The sequence below is a fragment of the Amblyomma mixtum genome, chromosome 1 (genome assembly GCF_055824585.1).
Source record: "Amblyomma mixtum isolate Tamu chromosome 1, ASM5582458v1, whole genome shotgun sequence".
In the NCBI taxonomy this organism is placed as follows: Eukaryota; Metazoa; Arthropoda; class Arachnida; order Ixodida; family Ixodidae; genus Amblyomma; species Amblyomma mixtum.
Genome location: NC_143012.1, coordinates 103,679,986 through 103,689,383, shown reverse-complemented (window position 1 = coordinate 103,689,383; position 9,398 = coordinate 103,679,986). Strand labels below are relative to the sequence as shown.

Below are 9,398 nucleotides of genomic sequence, written 5' to 3'. Positions count from 1 at the left end.
CGTAGCTCGCTGATGCTTTCTCTTTGCAACCTGCCGAAGCGTTTAGGCTGGAGGCGGCATCTCATGGGCTTGCCGAGAAGAGCGCAGTCAGGCCGCGGCCGTGGCTTTGCGCCGCGCAAGGCAACGGCGTGAGATGGGGCCCCGTTTTTAAGCAGATGGTATGACGTCACATAGCGCGCAGCGCCCCTGGTGAGAGTACCGGGAGTCAGGCCGTGGCTATGCGCCGCGCAAGGCGACGGCGTGAGATGAGGCCCCGTTTTTACACAGATGGCATGATGTCACGCAGCGAGGTCACGCGAAAGGTCAAGCGTTCTATGCGGCCGCGGCACGGCACGGACTGCTTCTCCGTTTCCGTCGACGCACATTTTCCCTCTCTCCTCATTTCGTCGGGCGGCTGCCCCGCTGGGTTCGCTGTGGGCGCCGGAGGTTCCCCTCGGCAGGCGCAGAGAGGCCGATCCCGGCATTTATAGCACTCATGCAACCCCTTGAGTAAAATCTTCAAATTTTGTGACGCTTTATATTTTCCTGATCGTAAAATATCGGCAGGTTGCGGTGAAAGCCCGTGGTGTGGTGCGGCCGACGAAACGCGCGTTGGCGTTGCAAATGCACCACTGCTTGTGATCTGAGAAATGAAATACGTCGCTGCAGGTTGAGGCCCACTGTGCCAAGTAGCACGCATACACCTACTAAAGAAAAAATTAAATTCACTGTTATATATGGTACTCAACTTTTTCAGCTGCTTACGGAGGGGGACTATCCAGATGCTATCGTTGCCAAGCAGAAAGAGGTGTTGGCGAGGAAAGGATATCACGTGATATTTGATGTAAGTATTTATTGAAACTGACATTTCACTATCGATTCTCAGAGTTATGATTTTATTGGACAGAAATTTCTAAAAACAGAAACAAACAAAAACTACTCGAGAGGTTTTTTTTTTCTCATCAGCAGCTAAATTAAAATTCACTAGGCGCCTTATACCTTCGTTGCACTCCAAAATCAGAATAGTATACTAGTCAGCGCCTTTTTGGGGCACATTTTCTCTGACCTGAATTCCTGGGGTTTCACTTTTTTCATCGTGTGCCGTCTTGCAGAAGTCTGTACTTCATTGCAGCCAAGGAATACTTGCAGGATCTCTTGATCACTGCCCGTTAAGTGTCAGAACTGAATCGCACGCCTATAAAATTTTAGTTCAGTCTATTAGCGGGGTGCCATGCGGTCGGTTATTTCGGAGTAAACCATCCTCGTTTAACACAGAAACAGTGCCTTTTAAAGTTATCACTATAAAAGTTCACGGGGCACTTTCATTTTCCGCCCCAATTTGACCGCCTCTGTGGCACTGGTGACGTCACACATAAAATGACTAATTATTAAGGAATGTCAAATTACCAATTAATTTATTTTTTTTATTACAAATACCTCAAGGGCCCTCGGGTGACGGCTTTACAAGAGGGGTGGGCCAGCAACCTGGTGTTAATAACAGATTTTTTCGATGGCTTTCTTGAAATGGTACGGGTTTGCATGAAGGATGGTACTTGTGGGAAGACTGTTCTAGTCACGCGCTGTTTGGATCAAGAAGGAATGAAGATCGGTCACGGTTCGAGCAGGGGGTAGGTAAACGGCATTTTGGAGGCTTGTGCACGCTGAAGAACGATGAGCAGGCTGGATAGGACAGTTGTAAGAAAAGTTATGATACATTTTGTGGTACAAGCGCAGCCTTGCAGCTGTGCGACGTTGCTTGAAGTTAGGTAGGCATGCATTATTTTTGAGGGAAGTAACACTGGTGGAGTATTGGTAGTTTGAGTAGATGAATCGAACGGTGCGATTTTGGGCAAGTTTAATACAGTTAGGTTAAGTTGAGCGGGGTCCCAGATGGCAGATGCGTATTCTAACTTTGGCCGAATTAATGTTTTATAAACTAGGAATTTAACTGCTGGTGAAGCTAGACGTAAAGTACGACGAAGGTAGCCAAGAGTTTTGTTAGCGTTGTTAACTATCCGCGTTATATGGATAGACCAGTTAAGGGTACTCGAGATGGCAACACCAAGATACTTAATGGAATTGCGGGCTAAAGCACTAGAACCGTTCAGAAGATAATTTGGGGTCGGGTAGTTTTGTCGTCTGTGGAAGGAAACACCCTTATAAAAATGGTCTATAGACTTTCTATAGACTTTTTATAGACTCTATAGACATCCTATAGACTTACTTTTGTCTATAGACAGTCTACAGAAAATCTATAGACTAAAGTCTATAGCTGTCTCAATTTCCTTTTGTCCATAGACTATCTATAGACTCTCTATTGACTAAAGTCTATAGCAGCCTCAATTTCCTTTAGTCTATAGACGGTCTATAGATTCTCTATAGACTTAAGTCTATAACTACCTCAATTTCCTTTTGTCTATAGACGGTATATAGACTATCTATAGACTAAGGTCTATAGCTGTCTCAATTTCCTTTCGTCTATAGACGGTCTATAGACTCCCTATAGACCGTCTATAGACGGTCTATAGACTCCCTATAGACTAAGGTCTATAGCTGTCTCAATTTCCTTTCGTCTATAGACGGTCTATAGACTCCCTATAGACTTAGGTCTATAACTACCTCAATTTCCTTTCGTCTATAGACAGTATATAGACTCGCTATAGCCTAAGGTCTATAGCTCCCTCAATTTCTTTTTGTCTATAGACTCTCTATAGACTAAAGTCTATAATTGCTTCAATTTCCTTTTGTCTATAGACGGTCTATAGACTCGATATAGACTAAGGTCTATAGCTGTCACAATCTCCTTTCGTCTATAGACAGTCTATAGACTCGCTATAGCCTAAGGTCTATAGCTGCCTCAATTTCTTTTTGTCTATAGACTCTCTATAGACTAAAGTCTAATTGCTTCAATTTCCTTTTGTCTATAGACGGTCTATAGACTCGATATAGACTAAGGTCTATAGCTGTCACAATCTCCTTTTGTCTATAGACGGTCTATAGACTCTCTATAGACCAAGGTCTGTAGTTGCCTCAATTTCTTTTTGTCTATAGACGTTCTATAGACTACAGTCTATAGCTGGCTCAATTTTCTTTCGTCTATAGATGGTCTATAGACTGTCTATTGACTAAGGTCTATAGCCTCAATTTGCTTTCGTCTGTAGACGGTCTATAGACTCTATAGACTACGGTCTATAGCTGCTTCAATTTCATTTCGTCTATAGTCGGTCTATAGACTCTCTGTAGACTACAGTCTACAAATACCTCAATTTCCTTTCGTCTATGCACTGTACACTAGAGATAGTCTGCTGTCTATAGACCAGTCTATAACAATCCTAATTTTATCTAACAATGTTCGATACACTGACTTTCGACTAAGTATAGAACAATGCCAATTTATTTTTGCACTGTATGCTGCGGGGACCTGCATCTGGTGACCGCAACTATGTCGGGAGTCCTCCACCTCCTTCGCTATTACGGAAATTAAAAAAGTATTGCGTGAGGACATTACAACACCCACCTGTATATTTTTAGGAGCCTTGACAAGCTCCTTTTCGTTATATCGTGACGTATATTGTCAATACAGTTAAATATTTAATGCTAACAAGTAAGCCGCGGAAAGGCAGCCGTTCTTGAAGTAAAGGCGCCGCAAACTGTACTACATCGAATGAATACGCTGTCCCTTAAAGGAATCGCTCGACACAGTTCCATTCCATCTTTCGATCGTTACTGTCCAACGCGCTGAAATCAGACACATTTCATCAACGCTTCTACATTTCTCTTTAAAATGTCCTGAAAATAAAGGGGGAAAGACGGGTGTGAGAATTCAAGGAAGCGCCCATCGCTTAGAAACACCTCAGAATAGTCTCAAAGAGCCTGGTCCTCTGTGCGATTAACATCTCCCATTTATACCTTTGCAGTTTGTATTCACGTGAATAAGTTCACCGAAGCAACAATCAGAAAGCCAGTATTTTTTCGTTCCTACCCTTGCACCTGTTGCTTCGGAGCCGATGACACGCTGATGTCGAGCATATCAGTTTTCTAAACACGAACACACGCAAAAAAGACGTTATGCTATGCAACATTATAATTATTATTTGAGAATTGTACCACATACTATTCGGTGGGAGATGCGGCGCGTATACAGTCAAGCAGTTAGATTTCGGTTCTCTTTTCACGAAAACAATAAGGTTTTTAGAGGGTATGCGAAGAATTCACGCTTATAAACCAGTTACCTTCTGTGGTCTTGGATATCAGATCAAGCTCCACACGGAAAGAGTGCGAGCGATAAAGATACGACCGTGAAATGGGTTTCTGTTTCACGTTTTACCGTTTTACCACGAGACGGCGGAAAATCATTCGGGCTGCAAACAACCCTGTGCGTGGCTGCATGGGTGGAGTCGGCGTTTTTTTCGCGGATTACGTTTTCTTCAAAATCCAGCTGCATCGTCCGCTTACGGTAAGTCTATACGTTTATATTTTATTCATTTGGTCTCCTAAACCACTCTAAGCAGAGCTGTGTGTGCAGAACAGATTATGTGCGCAGTGACAAACGTCCTATCTTCGTTTCTAAGGCGGAAACCATCGGGTTCTCGACTAATGCCGCTTATCTCTGTGCCGCTGTCTTTACTAACGCGCGGAAAGGCAGTCTGTGCGATGCCCTTGATGATAAGCCGCTCCTCGCGAGCTGTCTACTAGAGTTTTCGTGTTTCAAGGAAGACGCGCGGCCAGAAATGTCGTTTAGCCTGTGAATGACGGCCGAAATGGAACTGTGCGGTAGTTAGCGCCGTGTGAGCTCAATTTACTTTGCACCTCCGAAAACGTACTTACATACACTCTCGTTCTGTGGTGGATTACATTTATTTTCTAATCTTTGTGTTATCGCTTGTCTGGACCTTGGAGTGCTGTTCTTTTTGAGGTGTGCATTTCCTTCCTACGTATATGGACGCTCGCTCGGTGCGCGTCGTGGGCGCCGACGTTTCAGCAAAGGTGTCTTGTAACGCTACAGACTGGAGCGCGAGACGTTTGTCAAAGTTGTAGTTAAGCAGCGCTCAAGGAATTCTTTTAGTGTGATGGTATAAAATTCATTGCCCGCGCGATTGGCCGGCGTGCTCAAACACCGCGAAGAACCCACGAGCTCCATCCCGTCTCCCCGTCGTTGCACACGTACGGATTCCTCCATGTCTGTCATCAGAGCCGTTGGCCGCCCCCGCTCGCCTGCGGGCACTTCATTTTGAAAGCTGGGTAAAGGTCGGCTCGACAAGAGGTGGCTTACATTTCTTTCCGAGTGGTTCGTTCATGAATCCCGCTCACGCGTGCACAGATTTCTCTAATACCATTTGCGCGAGAGGCAAAGTATGTGTTTCTGATTTCAGACTGCTAACTTACGAAAGCGCCGATGTAATTCGCCGCTTATTTGCGCCTAAAATTAAATTAAGCTCTCGTGTTACTATAGCTGCACCTCTTGAAAGCGTTAATTGCTTCATTTAAATACTTCGTACTTTGAGCGCGTTCAATGCTTTCGTTGGTTTTTCTAGCAGCGTTGGGTTAGGCTACCTCCATGCAAGAAACACACCTCTTACGGCGCTGTTGGGGCTGCACTTGAAGGAAAGACTAATTGAATTTCAGACGGTATTTTATCGTGACAGTAATTTGTTGTCTTAAACTCGCGACTGCTTTTGAAACGGCGCAGCTGCAGCCTCTGTGTGCAGTATGGGTTTTCTGAATAATGAGCGCGGCATGGAAGCGCTGCAACCCGCTTGTTTCTAAGAGCACGCGCAGATGTATGAGTATGCTGTTCCATCTTTGTGCTTCAAGTTATAGGCGCAAATCTGTGGTGAACTGGTCGCTTCTGCCTGCCGGTTTTGTATAGCTTGTGCCCGTTTCAGTATCGACTTACGTACACCCGGCCAAATCTTTAACTGGCTCTGGTGTTGCATCGATAAATGAACCTTGTAGAAAAGGTGCCTTTTGGCTACACTGCTGGCATATTCATGTTGTAATTTGACACGTGAGATGGCATTTCATAGTTTCTTTTTGTTATTATAACGTTTGAGTGGAGTACTTGCGTGTTTCGATCAAAGTTATCAGAAATATTCATCGTCTGCTGCTACGAACAGCCGAAACAAGCGGAATACGCACCAATGGTTCTGGTGGCGCATTTGCACTTACTCTAGGTAAACGACTTGTCCGCCATGAAAGGAGTGGTAGTTTACCCAGAGGATGAGGCCATATGGACCAGATTCATTGCTGCGTCTGCCGCTTGTTTCAGCTGTTGTAGTGGCAGACGAATATTTCTGATAACGTTGATCTAAACACGCAAGTGCTGCACTCAAACAATATATGAACAAAAAGGAACCACGAAATGACATTTCACTCGTCAAATTACAGCATGAATATGCCAGCAGTGTAGCTAAAAGGCACCTTTTTTACAAGGTGCATTTAGCGATGCAACACCAGAGCCAGTTAAAAATTTGGCCGGGTATACCAGGCTTCACGCAGGGTATTTTGAAGCGCTTCTTCTATAGCGGTTATAAGAATAAATGCTGCAATATTCTTCTTTTTGGATCCCTGTGTAAGGTGCGCTGAATCTGCATATTATGGAGGTGGCATTCTTAACACCTCCTTGCGAGTCAATGCAGATATGTGGCACAATTGTTCAATGTCTTCTGTTACAAATAATGTAAAAGGATTGCCATACAGAAATCAGTATCAGTACTGGATTCAGAGTAGAGTGCTCCAGGGATTACGGGTCTTTGTTACAATGTTTTATGACGACACTTATAATCTGTCGTGTATTTACTGAAATGAATGCGCCGGCGTGATAGCTCAGTGGCTATCATGTTCGTCTGGCGACCTGAAAGATGCAGGTTCGATTCCGGCCTGTGCGGTCGCATTTTAATAGAGGCAAAATGCTAAAGGCTTGGCTTGTGTACTCTGCAGAGTTGGCCGAAATTATTCCGCAGCCTATCACTTCAGCGTCTTGTAGCCTGTGTCGCCTTGGGTCTTTGAACCCCATAAAACCAAACCAAAAGATCAAGATTGCCTTTCTAGAATGGCATAGCCAGGATATGCCTTTAATTGTAAAGCACATGTGTAGAGATGGTATGGGAATTTTTTTTTCAGTTCCTCTGTTATTTTTTTCCTTTGTGCTGTACAGGTGAACATGCCCGGATGATTGACTGCAGACAACAGGCCGCAAGAATGCTTCTGAGGAAACTAGCGGGACTGTTACTTTCAACATTTATGTTATTGTGCATTCTTATGGTCCATGTATTGCATATTCCCGGCCTGGATAGCTTGGAAATAAAACTAAATTTGTAAGTATATTGATTGTGTCATTTGTGAACTCTGGTGACTTTTTTCAGTGGTTGTAGACTGTCTATAGGCAGTTTATAGATAATGGTCTACTAATAGTTTAGTAGACAGAGGTCTATAGACTGTCTATAGACAAAGGTCTATAGCACTGCCAGGCCACACACCTATGGAATGTCTATAGACAGTCTATAGACATATGTCTACTGGACCAGTAGACTTTTGTCTGCAGACTGTCTATAGACAGTAATCTACAGGAAGTTCATGGCCATAAGTCTATAGGTCGTCTATAGTCCGTCTATAGACAAGTCTCTATAGACGGTCTATAGACAACTCTATAGGAAATGTATGACCATAAGTCTATAGATCGTCTATAGACTGTCTATAGACATGTGTCTATAGACTTCCTATAGACCTATAGACTTTCAGTAGACATTTGTCTATAGACTGTCTATAGACAAAAGTCTACTAAAAGTGTATGGCCATAAATCTATAGACTGTCTATAGACCAGTCGAAAGGATTTGTCTATAGACAGTCTATAGACTTCATAGACTAAAGTCTATAGACAGTCTATGGACTTTCTATAGAAATTTTTATAAGGGCAAGCGCAGTTTTGTTAGTATTTAAGACCATCAGCCATCTGCGACACCAGTCTTCAAGTTTTAATAGTCACATTCAAGGGCATTATTATCTGCTGCACTGTTAATAGGACGGTAAATGACACAATCGTCTGCAAATTAGCGGATGTTTGATGAAATATGATTAGGCAAGTCATTGATGTAAATTAAGAAAAGGAGAGGGCCAATAACTGTGTCTTGCGGCACACCAGAGAGTACGTCAGAGAGTGAAGAAGATTTGTTGTTGGCTTCAACAAATTGCTGACGGTTAGTGAGGAAGTCCTGTATCCAGTTGAAGACGAGCGGGTCAAGATTTAGCTGTGAAAGCTTTAGTAGTAGGCGTTTATGAGGGACTTTGTCGAAAGCCTTCTCGAAGTCGATGAAGAGAGCGTCAACAGGCGTATTAAGTACTTATGTCGTGAAGAAATAGCGCAAGTTGGGTGTCACATGAAAGTCCTTTTTGAAATCCGTGCTGGTTAGGGTTAAAGAACTTAACATATGTAATGAAATTTGTGATTTGCGAATAAATAATGTGCTCCATAATTTTGGAACAGACGCTGGTTAGAGATATGGGCAGGCACCCAAGCAGCGCAGGTAATCGGCCCAATACTGGAAATGGGTGGTTTCACATTGGTACATTGTAGCGCCGGCCTTTGGCAAACATTTCCAATATTGGGCCAGTTATCTGCGCTGCTTGGGTAGTTAGTAGAACCTGGCTTAGGAACTGAAACAATCTTACCCAGTTTCCAGTCATGAGGGGCGATGCCGGATGACAATGACTGCTGAAAAATGTGGGACAAAATAACACCGGTGATTTCCTTGGTCCTTTTGAGCACTTTCGCATTGATGCCGTCGACGCCAACTGATGAGGTCAATTTTAAAGATTCGATTAGTTTCAAGATTCCTTGGGGTGAAAATGTGATATCTGGCATGACGGGATGGTTATACGAGGAAATATACGGGAGGTTATCATCTGGTTCTCTTGTAAAAATAGAAGAGAAGGTTAGATTGAGTATTTCCGCTACCTCGTCACTGGGGATAGGCTGACCTGCCTGATTCATTAATGGAAATGATTTTTCATTCTCTTTGACATTAATTGCGTTCCAGAATTGTTGTGGGTTAGTTCGAAGTAAGTTAGGCAGGGTGGTTTCATAAAAGGAACGTTTAGATTTAGTAATCTCTGAGTTATATAATTTGGACGCGGTGCGGTATTTCTGCCTCGCCTCTGGACTCCTAGTAAATTTGGCTGCTCGGAATAGGCGATTCTTAGTGTTTTTTAAGTCGCTTGAGTGCGGAATTAAACCAACGGGAGGAACTACGCTCGCTAATGCTTACGGTTGGAATATAGGTATTGATTAGTTCCTGCATTTTAGACTTAAACGTTGACCAGTTTTCCTCGACAGATCGCGTGCTAAAATCAACAGATATTAATTCCCAAAACCTGGTAGGTTCTTTGTTGAAATCTAGATATTTACCTTTGTCATATAAGG

At 43.4% G+C, this 9,398-nt stretch overlaps 1 long non-coding RNA gene across 1 annotated transcript; it reads left to right on the top strand.

Moving 5' to 3' along the window:
• Positions 1–4,358: 4,358 nt before the first annotated feature.
• Positions 4,359–7,302, top strand: LOC149367377 (uncharacterized). Its single transcript, XR_016284832.1, has 2 exons — positions 4,359–4,435; positions 7,136–7,302. It is a non-coding gene; the product is annotated as an uncharacterized LOC149367377 (long non-coding RNA).
• Positions 7,303–9,398: the final 2,096 nt, after the last annotated feature.